We start from the raw sequence: 16,262 nt of genomic DNA, 5'->3' as shown, positions 1-16,262 counted from the left end.
CCTTTTTTTTTCTTTTAATGTTATTCAATCTTAAGATTCAAGCCAACCAAACAAATATATATAGCAAAAAAACTCGCTTGCTTGGAAGAATAAATATAACACAGAAGCGCACATGACCATGCTAAATGCTCAAAGCAAATAAAAGTGTAATATCATTTATAAATAATTCATCCAAGACAAGCAAGATCATCAAATGAATTAACCCAAATCAAGACTTCACATTAATATAGAACCATCAAAATCAGTATTATACTTGGCTAAAAACTTAAAATAAAAGAGAAGGATGGATAGGAACTCATCACCCGCTTGCTTGCCTCAATTAGAGGAAAGATGAAGATAAAGAAATTGAGGTGTCATCTTTCCTTTTGTGTCATCTGAAAATGGACCTTACAAGTCCTTGGAAGATCTTTGGGATGGCGACCCCAGAACAACATCTTGTTTAAATAATCAAATGCTGAATTATTTTCATTTTTTTTTCTTTTCTTTTCATACCTTCCACAAAATCACTGTTAATTTCCTAAATCTCATTCACAAAATGTGAAGAATTAACTCAAGCTATTTAAAAAGGATAAATTTAGCAACTCAGGTGATGAAATTATCCTCGCCTCACAATTTAGTCTTTAAATTTAATTATGTGTATTGTGTAATATTTAATTTTTAAATATGAAAAACTTCTATCAACTTAGTTCATTTTAATTCCTAAAAGGAATTTATTTAATATAAATTCCTATGTATGTATTATAATTAATTTAAAAAGTAGATTAGTGTCAGATGTGGGATGGGTTAGCAAGCCCATGACTGAGAATCATCCTTAATGGGTTAAATTATATCAATCATAAAAAAATGAATCCGACATTATATCTTAACCTTAAATTATATTTATATAATTTTCACTTAACTTATTACCAATTATTCCATCACATTTGTACAAATAATTTCAAGAAATAAAGTAGTAATTTATTATGTCACTAACACAGTTGCACATATTATAAACTCCATCCTGGGCAGAATAAATAGCCAATAATTTATTCACACACTCACAGCCTGTAATTATAACCAATTTCACATCAACCAGTAATTTGTCATAGTATGTTAGGTTGGACCTATCAAGTGTCCAAAGAAAACAAAATTTCCAAATTTTTATCTAAAATGATTGCTAGTTTGACAAACAATCTCCTGGAAGGGTCTATTCAAACGTGATGTTTCTTGGACTATCTTCAAAGGCTACAGTTACATCAGAATATCTCTCATCTTACAAACTGTACATCAGAAAACACCTTTATATATTGCAGTCACATTTTAAACAAACCAAACACACTGAGAGAATATGGAAGCAAAGAAAATCCCAGAGGTAAAACTAAACTCAGGGAAAAAGATGCCACTAATAGGCTTAGGAACTGCAGCGGATACTCTTACACCACATGAAGCTCTCACCTCAATCTTCATTGATGGCTTTGAAGTTGGATACAGACACTTTGACATTGCTTCTTTATATAAAAGTGAGGAGCCTCTAGGAAAAGCTGTGGCAAAGGCTTTAGAGCTAGGCCTTATAAAAGGCCGTGATGAAGTCTTCCTCACTTCAAAACTTTGGTGCACTGATACACAACATGACCTTGTCCTTCCAGCACTAAAAACCACACTGCAGTTGAGTATAACCCTCTTCCCAAGTTTGTTAATTTCTCTATTTGCATTCTTCCTCGGGATGATGCTTGTTTTCTAAGTTTTCTTGAAACTGTTTAGGAAGCTGGGACTGGAGTATGTGGATCTCTATTTGATACATTGGCCAGTGAGGCTGAAACCTGGAGTTGAATTTTTTAAAATGTCAAAGGAGGATGTGCTGCCCTTTGACATAAAAGGAACATGGGAAGCTATGGAAGAGTGCCACAGATTAGGTTTAGCCAAGTCTATTGGTGTCAGCAACTTTGGCATCAAAAAGCTCAACTAGCTCTTAGAAAATGCTACTATCCTTCCTGCTGTCAATCAGGTATGAAAATTTAGCAAAGGAAGCTTGATTTTGACACAGTGATGAACACTTGTTGGTGATCCCATTCAATTGGTTTTAGGTGGAAATGAGCCCATCATGGCAGCAGGGGAACCTTAGAGAATTATGCAAGCAGGAAGGAATCCATGTGAGTGCATGATATGTGACTTGGAATATGTGATTTAATGAGAAAATATAAATGGAAAGAGTATCTTGTGTATAATATAAACCCCAAAATTGCATAGAAATGAAGGATTCTGATTTTAAGTGCTAATGGGCTGGTTTTGTATTTTGCAGGTCCAAATACTGGTTTTGTCCAAGAAAAGAAAGAAAGAAAAAGACTGGGTTGATCACCAAATCAGAAGCCCAATCCAAAGAAGAAAAGAAAGAAAGTGATTGAGAGAAAGGGAAGCTCAGACGCGTGAAATCACAAGGAAGAAAAGAACCGATACTTGCAAACCCTAGCTCCTCAACTCACCTCCATCCAAACCCTCATCTCAATCGATCCTTCTGAATCCTTTCACCAATCCAGATTGTCCTTCGATTTCGGTCGAAACCACCAAACCTTAGCCTCACCCACGGTTCATTTTGTGACCAAACCAACCAAAACACCAACCCTAACCGATTTTTGTGCGATACAGAAAAAGCCAAACACGTCCCTTAATCGATTTGGTGAGCTGGAAGTTGTTAGTAGTGCTGGCTGGAGATTCCTTTGGAGTGCGTTTGCTACTCGTGCAAGGGAAACGCACGATTGAGAGGAGCATGGAGCATACGTACGGGTTGAGGTGTGACCCGTTTTGCATGAAGGAGGATCGACTATAAAGGAAAGAGAAAAAGTATTGTAGGGGTCCTCTCTTCTCTTGGTCTCTCTGATATTTTTTTACTGTTTCAGTTCTGTTCTATTTTTAGGGTTTTTAATTTGTAATTTTTCTAAGCACTGTTTCGGAGCTATTTGTTGAAGATAGCTTCTTCCGTTTAATTTTCATAGTTGTACGTTTTAATTTTTTGTCTTGTTATGGACCCTTGTTGTTTGTATGCTCATCAACCCTTGGTGATGAGCTAAATTTCTTAGAGTTGGGTTGAAAGAGTATCTGGAACTCATTTGTTAATAGTTGATGTTTTAAAGTTTAAAGTGTTGATTTCCAGTTTGTTTACTGTGTGTTTGTTATGCTGAGTTTATTATGTGATGGCCACACATAGGCTACTCCTAGTGGTGTGGAATTATTGGGAAATAATCCACATTAGGCCCCACTATAAGCACATGGAAAGTTGAGAGAGATCTCTCTCAATGGGTATGGCTCCAGGGATGAAGTTACCCCCATGTAACATAAGAAAATGGTGCTTCAAGGTCTTGTGATAATAGTGACATAGGGATATGTCATCTGTTGTTTATGGAAAAAACTGTTGTTGGGAAACAATGGTTATTTTAGTATTTTCGTTACGCTGGAAGCAACATCAATTTTCTGTCAATGCAACCTGATGGCAAATGAGGGAAGGGGAAATTGATACCCAACTTGTTTTCAAACTCTATTTTTAAAATCAATTTTGTTGTCACTTTGTATTTTTGATCAACTCAAAATTTAATTTTCTGTTTTAAAACTTAAGAGAAAATCATAAAAAAATTTACAAGTCTTTTATTTAATTAGTTTTCCAGTCAGTAGTTAAAGATTCTTTCACCAACTAAAGTTCTATTTTACAAAGAAAATCCTCACAAAAATATTTTTCTTACAATTAATTTAGAATAGCAGTCATTTAATTTTACTTTATTTTATTTTATTTTTGTTCTAATTAGCAATTACAAATTTATTCAAAGTCAAAAACGCCAAAGATCAAAAAATGACGAAGGGTGTGGGGAGCTCCGAAAAGAGCGAGCTGGAGAAGGAGGAAAGAGACTTGCTGGAAAGAAGCATTGACAAACCTAAAGAAGGTGGATGTACCGGAGGCAATGCCTCGGTGGAGGAAGAAATGATAGAAAGGGAAGAGAAGAACGATAGGGAGGATTTTGAACCAAAGGAGAAGGGTCCGACGACCCTGTCAGGAAGGAAAAAAATGATATCCTACAAAGATGTAGTTCTTCAGCTAAATGGAGAAGACGGAGAGCCAGGAAGTGATGATGAAGATGGGAAGGACTACCATGGAAGGGAGGAGGCGGAGAACAGATCTCTCATGAGGGAAGAGTCCGGGGAACAGCTAGACCCTTTGTGCCCAGTTTATAGAGTGTCTCCACAACAACACCGGGAGGACTGCAAGAAATGGAGAAGCGCCTTAATCATCAAGCTTTTAGGAAGGAGAATCAGTAACAGATATTTAATATCTAGATTGCTGAAACAGTGGAACCTGCAAGGAAGATTTGAAGTGATTGATCTTGAAAATGGGTATATCGTGGTGAACTTCCACAACGAGAAAGACTATGTTCATGTGCTACACGAAGGCCCCTGGGTAGTGGTGGAACATTATGTAACAGTACAGAGATGGAGACCTATGTTTGATCCCTTTGACGATAATATCAAAAAAATTGTTGTCTGGCTGAGGATCCCAGGTCTCCCTCTAGAGCTATATTCTATGCAACATTTGTGGAAAATTGGGAACCTGTTTGGGAAGACGTTGAAGATAGATAGAAACTCTCTTAAGAAATCTGATGGAGGAGAAGGAGAATACACAGAAAAAGGCAAATATGCCAGGATCTGTGTGGAAGTCGATTTGAGGAAGAGTTTCATATCCAAGTTTGAAGTGTTTGAAAAGACCCTCCCGGTGGCTTATGAAGGCCTACATCTCATATGTTTCAAATGTGGGAGGTTCGGTCACAGGCAGGAGGCTTGCAGTGGCGGTATAGAGAGAGAAGTGGAAAAATACAACCAAGGAAAAGAGGTTCAGGAGGTTCAACAAGCTAAACCTATCCACGGATTTGAGAAGGAAAAGGATGAAGCGTTCGGAGCCTGGATGGTTGTACAACGTAGTTCGAAGGGGAGGAATTTGAAAGCGGTGCCTCAAATGGATTCCATGGAGGTGAAGAAGACGGAGTTAGATACAAAGACACCGGAAATCGCCGGCAAAAAAGTGTGGAGGAAGATGATGGTAGAAACTGCCAAGGAAAGTGACGCTCTGACACGAGGGGACAATCAGGAGGGCTCGACGGCGCTGCTGGAGGCAAAAGGTAAGGAGGTGCAGAGGACAGGTGTCGAGGAACCAATGGATACGTGTACAGAAGAAAAGAAGAAGGTAAGCAGTATGAGTCAGAAGGATGTGACTATGGCAGATACAAAAGACAAAGGTAAGCGCGAAACGGGCTTGAGGACTAGGGACGTGCCTCTTAAGAAGGGGAAGGAGAAAAACCAATTAATTGGGAGAGTCCCAGTTGTAGCTAGGCCCATGAAAACGGCCCATAAAAAACAAGGGCTACTACTTCTTTGAACCGCAAGCCCAAGGGCGAAAAGAAAGTTGTTTTGGGGAAGGGGATTGGGTCCAGCGAGAAGGATCGTTCCAGGAATGGGAAAGTGGGGACCGTTGAGGAGAGCATACCTCAGGGGATCAATGTAGAGGATGGTAGACAGGATGCAGAAAAAAAAGGGATGAAACAAAAAGAGAAGGAGAGCTTGCAAACGATGAGGCTCATGCTAGACGATCAAGCTTTTGAGGAGGTGATGACGCTTCAGCCAAGGGGCATAAGGGGTGTTAGTCTGAGTACCCCTAACCCAGTGCTGGTAGGGGGGAAGGAAAGTCCCAGAAAGGAATTAAAGGAGATCGACATAGATGAGAGATTGGATGCATCTGAAAACCAGAATCCCAATTTGGGAGAAGGAAAGGGAACGACATTCGATTGCGGCCCAAATATAGAGATTGGAAAAGGCATTTCTTTGAATAGCTGCCAGCAACCACCGCTGTTTTTATGAATTTTCTGGTCTGGAATTGCAGAGGGGCTGTCAAGAAGAGGCTGAGGGGGATTTTATCAACGTTTGTTAAAAGGTACAAGACTGATTTGGTGGTGCTCTTAGAGCCCAGAGTTAGTGGTTTGAGGGCGCAGAATACAATCCGAAAGCTGGGTTTTTCCAACTCTTGTGTGGAAGAAGCTATAGGTTTTTCTGGGGGAATTTGGATCCTCTGGAATAATCCGAGTTTTGCTATTGAAGTGGTGACCAAGAGGCATCAACTAATTCATGTAAGAATTAAGAGGAACCAGGGTGACCAATTCATGTTTACAGCTATTTATGCCAGCCCAAATGGTGAGAAAAGGAGAGAGTTGTGGGAAGATTTAAGAGATTTTGCTATCCAGAACCAAGAGCCTTGGTTGGTTGCTGGAGACTTCAACAAAGTTATCTCTTCTAGAGAGAAGAGGGGTGGTGCTCCTATTGATTTAAATAGGTGCAAGGAATTTGGGGAGGTGATTGAGGACTGCAGTTTGATTGATCTGGGGTTCTCAGGGCCTGCCTTCACTTGGAAAGGTCCCAAGTTTTCCCATATCGACCGTATTTTCAAGAGACTGGATAGAGCTTTAGGGAATGCTAGCTGGAGAGCCAAATATGAAGAGGCTATTGTTAAAGTGCTTCCTAGGATTTACTCTGACCATAATCCGCTGCTTATCGTGTTGGAAGAAAAAGCGGGTGACTGGGAGGAGAGGCCGTTCCGGTTATTTCCCCCTTGGATGGACCACCCCCAATTTAATCAGGTGATTGAGGATAACTGGGAAGGGAGCTTGGATACTAGCATGAACTTGGAAAAGTTGATTCCTGTTCTTCGTAACTGGAATGCTGAAACGTATGGAGATATTTTCAAGAGGAAAAATAGCATCTTAAAGAGGATTGATAGCATTCAGCGTAAGCTTGTTAGTGGTCCCAATTATTACCTGGAGAGGAAAGAGGCTGAGATGAGGAAGGATCTAGAGGAAGTCTTGGAGTTAGAAGAGAAGCTCTGGTATCATAAAGCCATAACAGAGTGGATTCATGGAGGAGACAGAAACACCAGGTATTACCATACCATTGCTATCTCCAAAAGGAGAAGAAACAAAGTGGAGGCTCTGAGGAATGACAGTGGGTGCTGGGTGAGGAATGATGTTGGTATGAGAGAACTGGTTTCTGAGTTTTATATCACCCTCTTTAGAGAAACTAGCCAGAGTAGACTTTGGGAGCCTTCCCCTGGTGGTTGACCGAAGCTGGATGAAGCCGAGGTCAGGAGACTAGGGAGCCCAATTACAAAATGGGAGATCAGAAGTGCCTTCTTTCAAATGGGTAATCATAAAGCTCCTGGGCCTGATGGCTTCCCTGTGGAATTCTTTAAAAGAAATTGGGAGTTTATTGCCGCGAAGGTGACAGAAGATGTGGAAGGGATCTTTGAGAGACCGAATCGGATTAGGCAGTTTAATGAAACCTTTATTGTGTTAATCCCTAAGATTGAGAGCCCGGAGACTATTGGGCAGTTCAGGCCTATATCTTTGAGTAATGCCTTCTACAAGGCAGTCACTAAGATGATTGTGAATAGATTGAAGCCAGTGTTGAACAAGTTGGTGTCTCCTTTCCAAACCAGCTTTGTCCCTGGTAGGAATATTCATGACAATGTCATCATTGCGCAGGAGATGACTCATGCCATGAACAGAATGAGGGGCAAAAAGACCTTTATGTCTATTAAAATAGATCTTATTAAAGCTTATGACCGTTTGAATTGGAAGTTTTTTGAAGCTGTGCTAGGAGAGGCTGGTATCCCTAGCTACCTGGTGAATGTTATTAGGGAGTGTATTGCTTCTCCTTCATTTCAAATTCTGTGGAATGGCACTAAAATGGATAGGTTCTATACTTGTAGGGGGATTAGGCAAGGAGACCCAATCTCCCCTTACCTATTTGTTTTATGTATGGACAAGTTATCCCATCTGATAGCAGAGGAGACTTCGAAGGGAAATTGGAAACCCATGAAGGCAGGGAGGAATGGGCCTCCTATTTCTCACCTCATGTTTGCAGACGACTTAGTCTTTTTTGGAGAAGCTTCTCTTGAGCAGATGCAGGTAATGTTAGAATGCATGAACAAGTTCTGTGAAATGTCTGGCCAAGCTGTGAGTATTGAGAAAACTGTCATTTACTTCTCTAGAAACTCGCAATTAGCAACCAAATCTGAAATCATTAAAGCAAGTGGTTTCAAGGAGGCTGATTCTCTAGGGAAATATCTGGGGGCTCATCTGTATCATGGGAGAGGCAGAAGAAGGAAATTTGAGAGTATCATTTTAAAAGTCAGGCAACGTTTAGCTGGGTGGAAAGGTAAGCTCTTGTCCTTTGCTGGGAGAACTACTTTGGCCAAATCTGTGATAAGTGCTATCCCAGCTTATCATATGCAATACGACAAAATCCCAAGTTCTACTTGTAAGGAGGTGGAAAAGTTACAGCGAGGCTACATTTGGGGGGATACTGCCATCAAAAGGAGACCCCATTTGGTGAAGTGGGAGGCAATGTGTAATCCGAGAGAGTGTACGGGCTGGGTTAAACTGATCTGAAGGCTCAAAACAAGGCCTTTTTGTTTAAGCTGGCTTGGAAGATTTCGAGAAACAAAGAGGACCTATGGGTTCAGGTGATGAGAGGGAAATACGGGAGAAATAAGGATATGGAAAGAGAAACTAAGGTTGTTGGTTATGACTCTTCTTTATGGAGAGGAATAGTGGATATTTGGCCGGAATTCTTACAAAATTTACAGTGGGAAACTGGAGATGGTAGGAATATTTTGTTTTGGCAGGATAACTGGACAAGTTTGCAGAAACCTTTGAAAGACCTCACCATTTGCTCCCTGAACTTCGATGAGCTTCTGATGAAAAGCTCGGAGATGGTGGTAGAGGGGTCTGGAGATTGGAATCTGAAGTTGATGAGGATCTTCCTCCAGGAGGAGGTGATCCAGCATATAAGAACTATCCTTCCCCCTACAGCAGATAGAGGTAAAGATAACCTGATCCAGAATAGTGGGTCAGGGGTGAAAAGTCTGGTGAAAAATGCCTATAAGGACATAATGAGATTTAACAGCTTATTGAGTGATCCCATATGGACGTTCATTTGGAGCTGGAAAGGGCCGTATAGAATGAGGAGCTTTATATGGATTGTGCTTCAGGGTAGAATCCTTACCAAGGAATACACAGCGAAGTGGGGTTGGAGCTCTTTGTGTCACGAGTGCGTTAACGAGGTAGAAGACACTCTGCATGTTTTGAGAGATTGCAAATCTGTCAAACCTATATGGGAGGCTTGGTTGGTGGGAAGCTCGTGTACATGTTTCTTCTCCTTAAATGCGAATGAGTGGATAAGGAGCAACCTGCAAAGAAGATGGACGCATAATCAGGCTCTAGATTGGGTTGATGTGTTCATTACAACTATCTGGCATCTTTGGTTATGGAGGAATAATAAGGTGCATGACCCGAGCTATACCAGACCTTTTAATCCTATCCAGGTCATTTCAAGATACATTTTGGATATCAGAAGAGCTAGGGAAGAGTGGAATGGCAACTGTATCTCAAAGGCAGTGAGGGAGAGGGATGTTTGGTCAGCTCCTGGAAGTGGTTGGTGGAAATTAAACATTGATGGGGCTGTGGATACTGTCACCAGTAGAGCTTCCTGTGGGGGGCTTATTCGAGACGACAGGGGGAGATGGGTGAGAGGTTTCACTTACAACATTGGGATTTGCAACCCCCTAAAGGCCGAGATATGGGCAATTCTCGAAGGGATGAAATTGGCTTGGGAGTGGGGGGCCAAGAAGCTGATAGTGGAAGGAGACTCTGTTCTTGCCATGGCAGCGATTCATGAAGGAGACGATAATGGAACTACAGCTCAGCTAGTTAAGAGGATCTTGGAATGGGCCAAGTGCAATTGGGAAGTTAGTTTCCAAACAGTTGGTAGAGAGGCGAACAGATGTGTGGATTGCTTAGCACATCACCCTTGTAATCTGGTAGATAATCTGATTATTCATCAGGATCCCCCTGTTACTCTTGAGCTGCTGTTGGCTCAAGAGATGGGGGCTTTTAGTAGCTAAGTTTTCTTTTGTTCTTTTTGGGCTTTTGCCCCTCCCTTTTACTAAAAAAAAAAACGCCAAAGATCCTTGTGGGAACGATAACTGGGATTCACAAAGAGCCCTATATTACTTGTTGTCGCGTATACTTGCGCGCATACTTGCATAACTGTTAGCAAGGCAACCCATGGTCACCACTAGGAGCTTACAAAACTTTGTGGGGTTCAAATGCAGTGATGGAGAACCCAATCCTTATGGAAATAGCTCGTGCAAGACAGAACAGCGTGGCTCAGGTGCTCTCATCATATTAGTCTTAAACTACCCTGCATTATATTTTTTGTGACCATGAAGATTTAAACTTTAAATAAAGGGGAGTAAACCACTAGGTCCATTTTTTTAAGAGGGTTAGCTTAGAATTGTGCTAAAGCTGTTCTTTTGTGGCTCAACCTGAAAGGTCACAGGATCGAATTTGGGAAATAGTTTCTTTACTAATATGCAAAGATCTCTTTACATATATGCAAGGATAAGACTTTCTTATAAAGAATGCCCTCTATTAGAGATATATAAAACCATTAATGTAACGTCACCCAATAGCTTAAACTTTTGGTTGAATTGGTTCTTTATTTGGTATCAGAGCTCACCCAACTCCCTGGTCTCGCTAGTTGGGATTAAACTAGGAATAGTTGGTATATTTTCATATTTAAGGTGAAAATTCCTTTATGAAAAAGTTTTGGAGATCACTTGTACCTTTTGTTGTCAATCTTATTCCAATAAACATGCATAAGCGTGCAGAGTAAAGCAGGCTCAAATTGGGAGAGACAATTTGCCAAGTACATAAGTTATTTAATAAAAATAAAATTGTGTGAAGTGTAACATTTTTTATGTGGACATAGTTGTTGGGCTTCCCCCTTCAATGCTAAGCCCAAGCCCATTTGAGGGGTTTCCTAAAAACCCTAACCCTAATTTCCACCTCCTCTATATATACTCATTAGTTGTGGGTGGAGGCTAGGTTAGATTTGAGAGAACAAATTTGAGAGAATTATTTGATTGTTTGAGCAAAGCTTTATGCTTTGCATTTGAGAGATCTCTAGAGAGAGTTTGAGTGAAACATCTCTAGGGTAGTTTGATCATCACCATTGTTGGAGAGGTTGAGTTAACCACCACATTGGTGTATTTGATTTTTTGTAACCATTATTTTCATAGTGGATTTTTTGATCTGGACTAGGTCCCGTGGGTTTTTACTTCTTCAATGAAGAAGGTTTTCCCACGTTAAATGTGGTTGTGTTCTTCTTCTCTCTCTCCTGTTTTCGTTTTGATTTTCCGCTGCGTTGCCCGACCTGGTGAAGTTCAGGCCGAGGTATTGCCGAGATTCGAGATCAGGATCTTGCTGACTGACTTCAGCAAAAGGCCCCTGAGCCGAGCTTGAGGGAATTGAGTTCCCAACAGTGGTATCAGAGCCCGAGTTCGATGGGTTCTGAGGGAGACGAGATGGAGACCAGTGGCATAACTCATGATGGAGATATGTTCAAGTTGACCGCAGACAACTTCACTTATTGGAGACCGATGATGGAAGATCATCTCTACTGCAAAGATTTACATGAGCCCATTATCCTTGATGAGAGACCGGCAGGCAAAACTAATAAGGAGTGGGAGATCCTGAGTCAGAAGGCGGTAGCCACGATCAAGAAATATATTGATAAAAGCCTCTTTGAGTACGTGTCTGAATTCACGAACGCGTATGAGTTGTGGACGAAATTAGAGTCCATGATTCAGAAGAAGACTCCCAGGAACAAAGCACACCTGGTTCGCCGACTTGTGAAACTGGAATACAAGGACGGCATGAGCATGATTGAACACCTCAACACCTACAAAGGTATTGTGAATCAGTTGTCAAAGGCTGATATGAAAATTGATAAAGAATTGCAGGCATTACTGCTGTTGAGCTCGCTGTCAGAAAGCTGGGATACTCTGGTGGTGACCCTGAATAACTCGACTCCAGATGGAAAATTGAAGATGGATGTCGTGACAGACAGCCTCCTGGGAGAAGAATCCAGGAGAAGAGAATGAGGTACTTCGAGCACGTCTGAGGCCAACGTTGCTGAGAACAAAGGGAAATCTGACTCCCGCGGTAGAAGCAAAAGCCGAGGTAGAGGTCGTGACAGACGAGACAAGTCCGGAGGTCGGTCAAAGCCGAAATATGAGTTGAAGTGCTTTTACTGTGGAAAGACAGGTTATAAGAAACCAGACTGCTGGACCCTGCAGAATGATGAGAAGAACGGCTCTGTGAAGCCGGATCAGATTATTCCCAAGAAGAGGGAAGACAAGAGCACCACTGCGGTGGCTGCCAACCCGGATGCCGAGATATTCCTCCTTGGTGAGGATAATGATTTGAATGTTGCATATGATGACTGCACCTGGATTGTTGACTTCGGTGCCTCCTTCCACGTTACTCCACACAAAGGTTTTTTCTCCTCTTACCGAGGTGGTGATTTAGGAGTCGTGAAGATGGGAAATCAAGTGACCAGTAAGATTATTTGTGTCAGTGATGTAACTCTGACCACAGATGTCGGATGCCGACTTGTGTTGAAAGATGTAAGGCATGTTCCTGACATGTGTTTGAACCTAATCTCGGTAGGCAAGCTTGACGATGTCGGGTTAGTGAACTACTTCGGTAGTGTTAGATGGAAGTTGGCCAAGGGAAACTTGGTTGTGGCCAGAGGTAAGAAGGAAGGCTCCTTGTACGTGATGCAAGGAAAGATCAATGGCGGAGAAGCCAATTCTGTCCGAGATGAACCTAGCTTGGAGCTATGGCATAAGCGCCTCGGCCACATGAGCGAGAAAGGGCTACAGATCTTGAACAAGAAAGGATTATTGACCGGGTTGAAAGGCCAAGCGTTGGAGAGTTGCATGCATTGCCTAGCTGGAAAGCAGCACCGAGTTTCTTTTATGAGACCAGATCAACCAAGACGACGCAGGTATATTCTTGACCTCATCCATACTGATGTCTGCTCCATGTCGGAAAGATCCCTTGGAGGAGCTCAGTACTTTGTTTCATTTATTGATGACCATTCCCACAAAGTGTGGGTATATTTGTTGAAGTCTAAAGACCAGGTACTCCAATCCTTTAAAGAATTCCATGCAATGGTTGAAAGGGAGACTGGCAAGAAATTGAAGGTGGTCTGATCTGATAATGGTGGTGAGTATTGCGGCCCATTTGATGCATACTGCAGAGCGGCCGAAATTCGACTTGAGAAGACGCCCCCCAAGACACCTCAGTTGAATGGACTGGCTGAGCGGATGAACAGAACTATTGAAGAGAAGGTACGAAGCATGTTATCCAATGCTGGGTTACCGAAATCATTCTGGGGAGAAGCTGTCAAAACTGCTGTTGACTTGATCAACTTCTCACCATCACGGCCACTTGAAGGAGAAATTCCAGAAGAAGTCTGGACAGGTCGAAAAGCGGCCTATAATCAACTGAAAGTGTTTGGATGCCGAGCTTTCGTGCATATCCCTAAAGATGAAAGGGTCAAACTCGATGCAAAGACTAAAGAATGCATTTATCTTGGTTCGCCGAGATGTGAGTTCGGGTTCCGACTTTGGGATCCAATCAATAAGAAGATCGTGAGAAGCCGAGATATGATCTTTCATGAGCATAAGAACATTCATGACATCTCGAAGCCCAAAGTCCGGGTTACTGTCAGACGCGAAGAACCCAATCCTCTTGTCTGAGCTGAAGCAGGGGGAGAAAATCTAGAGAATGAAGAAACTGATGATCAGCAACAAGCTGAAGATGACCAAGACACTGAGGTCCGAGTTGATGAGAATGATGAACCGGGTTCTCAAGCTGAAGAACAGCTGAGATATCCAACTCGAGAAAGAAGACCCTCTACGGTGAGCCTCAGAGTTATGATGAGGCTGTGATGAGCTCAGAGAAAGAAGAATGGAAAAAGGCAATGGAAGACGAGATGAAGTCTTTGCACGAGAATCAGACTTATGAGCTGACCGAGTTGCCTAAAGGAAGACGAGCTTTGAAAAATAAATGGGTCTACAAGATTAAGAATGAAGAGAACGGGCAAAAGCCGAGATACAAAGCCTGGATTGTAGTGAAAGGCTGCAATCAGAAGAAAGGAGTAGACTTTGAGGAGATTTGTTTTCATGTGGTGAAAATGACCTCGGTCCGAACCGTGTTAGCCATGGTGGCTTCGATGGACCTCGAGGTAGAACAAATGGACGTGAAGACGGCATTTCTTCACGATGATTTAGAAGAAGAAATATATATGGAGCAACCAGAAGGGTTCCAAGCTCCAGACCAAGAAGACTTGGTATGTCGGTTGAAGAAGAGCCTCTATGGCTTGAAGCAAGCACCTCGGCAGTGGTACAAGAAGTTTGAATCATTTATGACTGATCATAAGTTTGAGAAGAATGAAACCGACCACTGTGTATTTGTGAAGAGGTATGAGGCTGGAGATTTTCTGATATTGTTGTTATATGTTGATGACATGCTGATTGTAGGGAAAGAAAAATCGAGGATAGCCGCTCTGAAGAAGGCGTTGAGCTCGTCCTTCGCAATGAAGGACCTCGGCCCTGCAAAGCAGATTCTCGGAATCAAGATCATTCGAGATAGACAGAAGAAGCTACTGTGGCTGAGTAAAGAGAAATATATTGAAAAGATTCTGAAGAGATTCAGCATGGACAAAGCCAAAACAGTGAGCACCCCCCTAGCCGGACACCTAAAGCTGAACCAGAAGCAATGTCCGAGATCTGATGAAGACAAAGATGAGATGATGAAGGTCCCTTACCAATCCGTCGTCGGAAGCTTGATGTATGCAATGGTTTGCACTAGACCCGACTTGGAGCATGCTGTTGGAATGGTAAGCCGGTATTTGTCAAACCCCGGCAAAGAGCACTGGGAAGCAGTGAAGTGGATCTTTAAGTACCTCCGAGGTACAACCGACTTATGTCTCCGATTTGGAGAAGGCAAAGCCGAGTTGCAAGGCTACTCGGATTCTGATTTAGGGGGAGACGCTGACTCGAGGAAGTCGACTACAGGATATTTGATGAGATTTGCCGGAGGAGCTATCTCTTGGCAATCAAGACTTCAGAAATGTGTTGCACTATCGACAACTGAGGCTGAGTACATTGCCGCTACTGAGGCAAGCAAAGAAATGTTGTGGATGAAGAAGTTCCTCATGGAACTCGGCCATGATCAAGACAAGTACGAGCTGGGTTGTGACAATCAAAGCATAATCCATCTTGCGAAGAATTCGACTTATCACTCCCGCACTAAGCATATTGATGTGAGGTATCACTGGATCCGGGATGTGGTGGAAGGTGGTGAGCTCGAACTCGTCAAGGTACACACTGACCAAAATTGGTCCGACATGATGACAAAGCCGGTTCCAGCAAGAAAATTTGAAGACTGCTGTGAAGGAGTCGGGTTGATGCTGAAGCCGACGCATTGAAGTCGGAGGGGGAGATTTGTTGGGCTTCCCCCTTCAATGCTAAGCCCAAGCCCATTTGAGGGGTTTCCTAAAAACCCTAACCCTAATTTCCACCTCCTCTATATATGCTCATTATTTGTGGGTGGAGGCTAGGTTAGATTTGAGAGAACAAATTTGAGAGAATTATTTGATTGTTTGAGCAAAGCTTTATGCTTTGCATTTGAGAGATCTCTAGAGAGAGTTTGAGTGAAACATTTTTAGGGTAGTTTGATTATCACCATTGTTGGAGAGGTTGAGTTAACCACCACATTGGTGTATTTGATTCTTTGTAACCATTATTTTCATAGTGGATTTTTTGATCTGGACTAGGTCCCGTGGGTTTTTACTTCTTCATTGAAGAAGGTTTTCCCACGTTAAATCTGATTGTGTTCTTCTTCTCTCTCTCCTGTTTTCGTTTTGATTTTCCGCTGCGCTGCCTGACCTGGTGAAGTTCAGGCCGAGGTATTGCCGAGATCCGAGATCAGGATCTTGCTGACCGACTTCAGCAAAAGGCCCCTGAGCCGAGCTTGAGGGAACTTAGTTCCCAACAATAATTTCTTATTTTGATAACCTGGTGGTTCATAAACAAATTATACAGGTAGCACTAAGATGGATATACGAGCAAGAGGCAAGTGCCATTGTGACGAGCTTCAACAAGGAGAGGATGAAACAAAACCTTTTAATATTTGATTGGGAACTGAGTCAGGAGGAATCACAGAAAATCAGACAGATTCCACAGCGTAGGATGTTTTCTGGAGAACAATTTGTATCAGAAAATGGGCCTTTCAAGTCCTTGGAAGAACTGTGGGATGGTGACCCCTGAAATCAATCCTTGT

General features: G+C 42.1%; 1 pseudogene; it reads left to right on the top strand.

Moving 5' to 3' along the window:
- The first annotated feature begins 1,327 nt into the window (after positions 1-1,327).
- LOC133300487 (protein REDOX 2-like) lies at positions 1,328-16,249 on the top strand (annotated as a pseudogene).
- The last annotated feature ends 13 nt before the right edge of the window (positions 16,250-16,262 follow it).

This window comes from Gastrolobium bilobum, unplaced genomic scaffold (assembly GCF_033153095.1).
Source record: "Gastrolobium bilobum isolate Gb01-03AN ecotype WA unplaced genomic scaffold, APGP_CSIRO_Gbil_v1 utg9870, whole genome shotgun sequence".
NCBI lineage: Eukaryota > Viridiplantae > Streptophyta > Magnoliopsida > Fabales > Fabaceae > Gastrolobium > Gastrolobium bilobum.
This window is presented reverse-complemented; position numbering and strand designations above follow the sequence as displayed.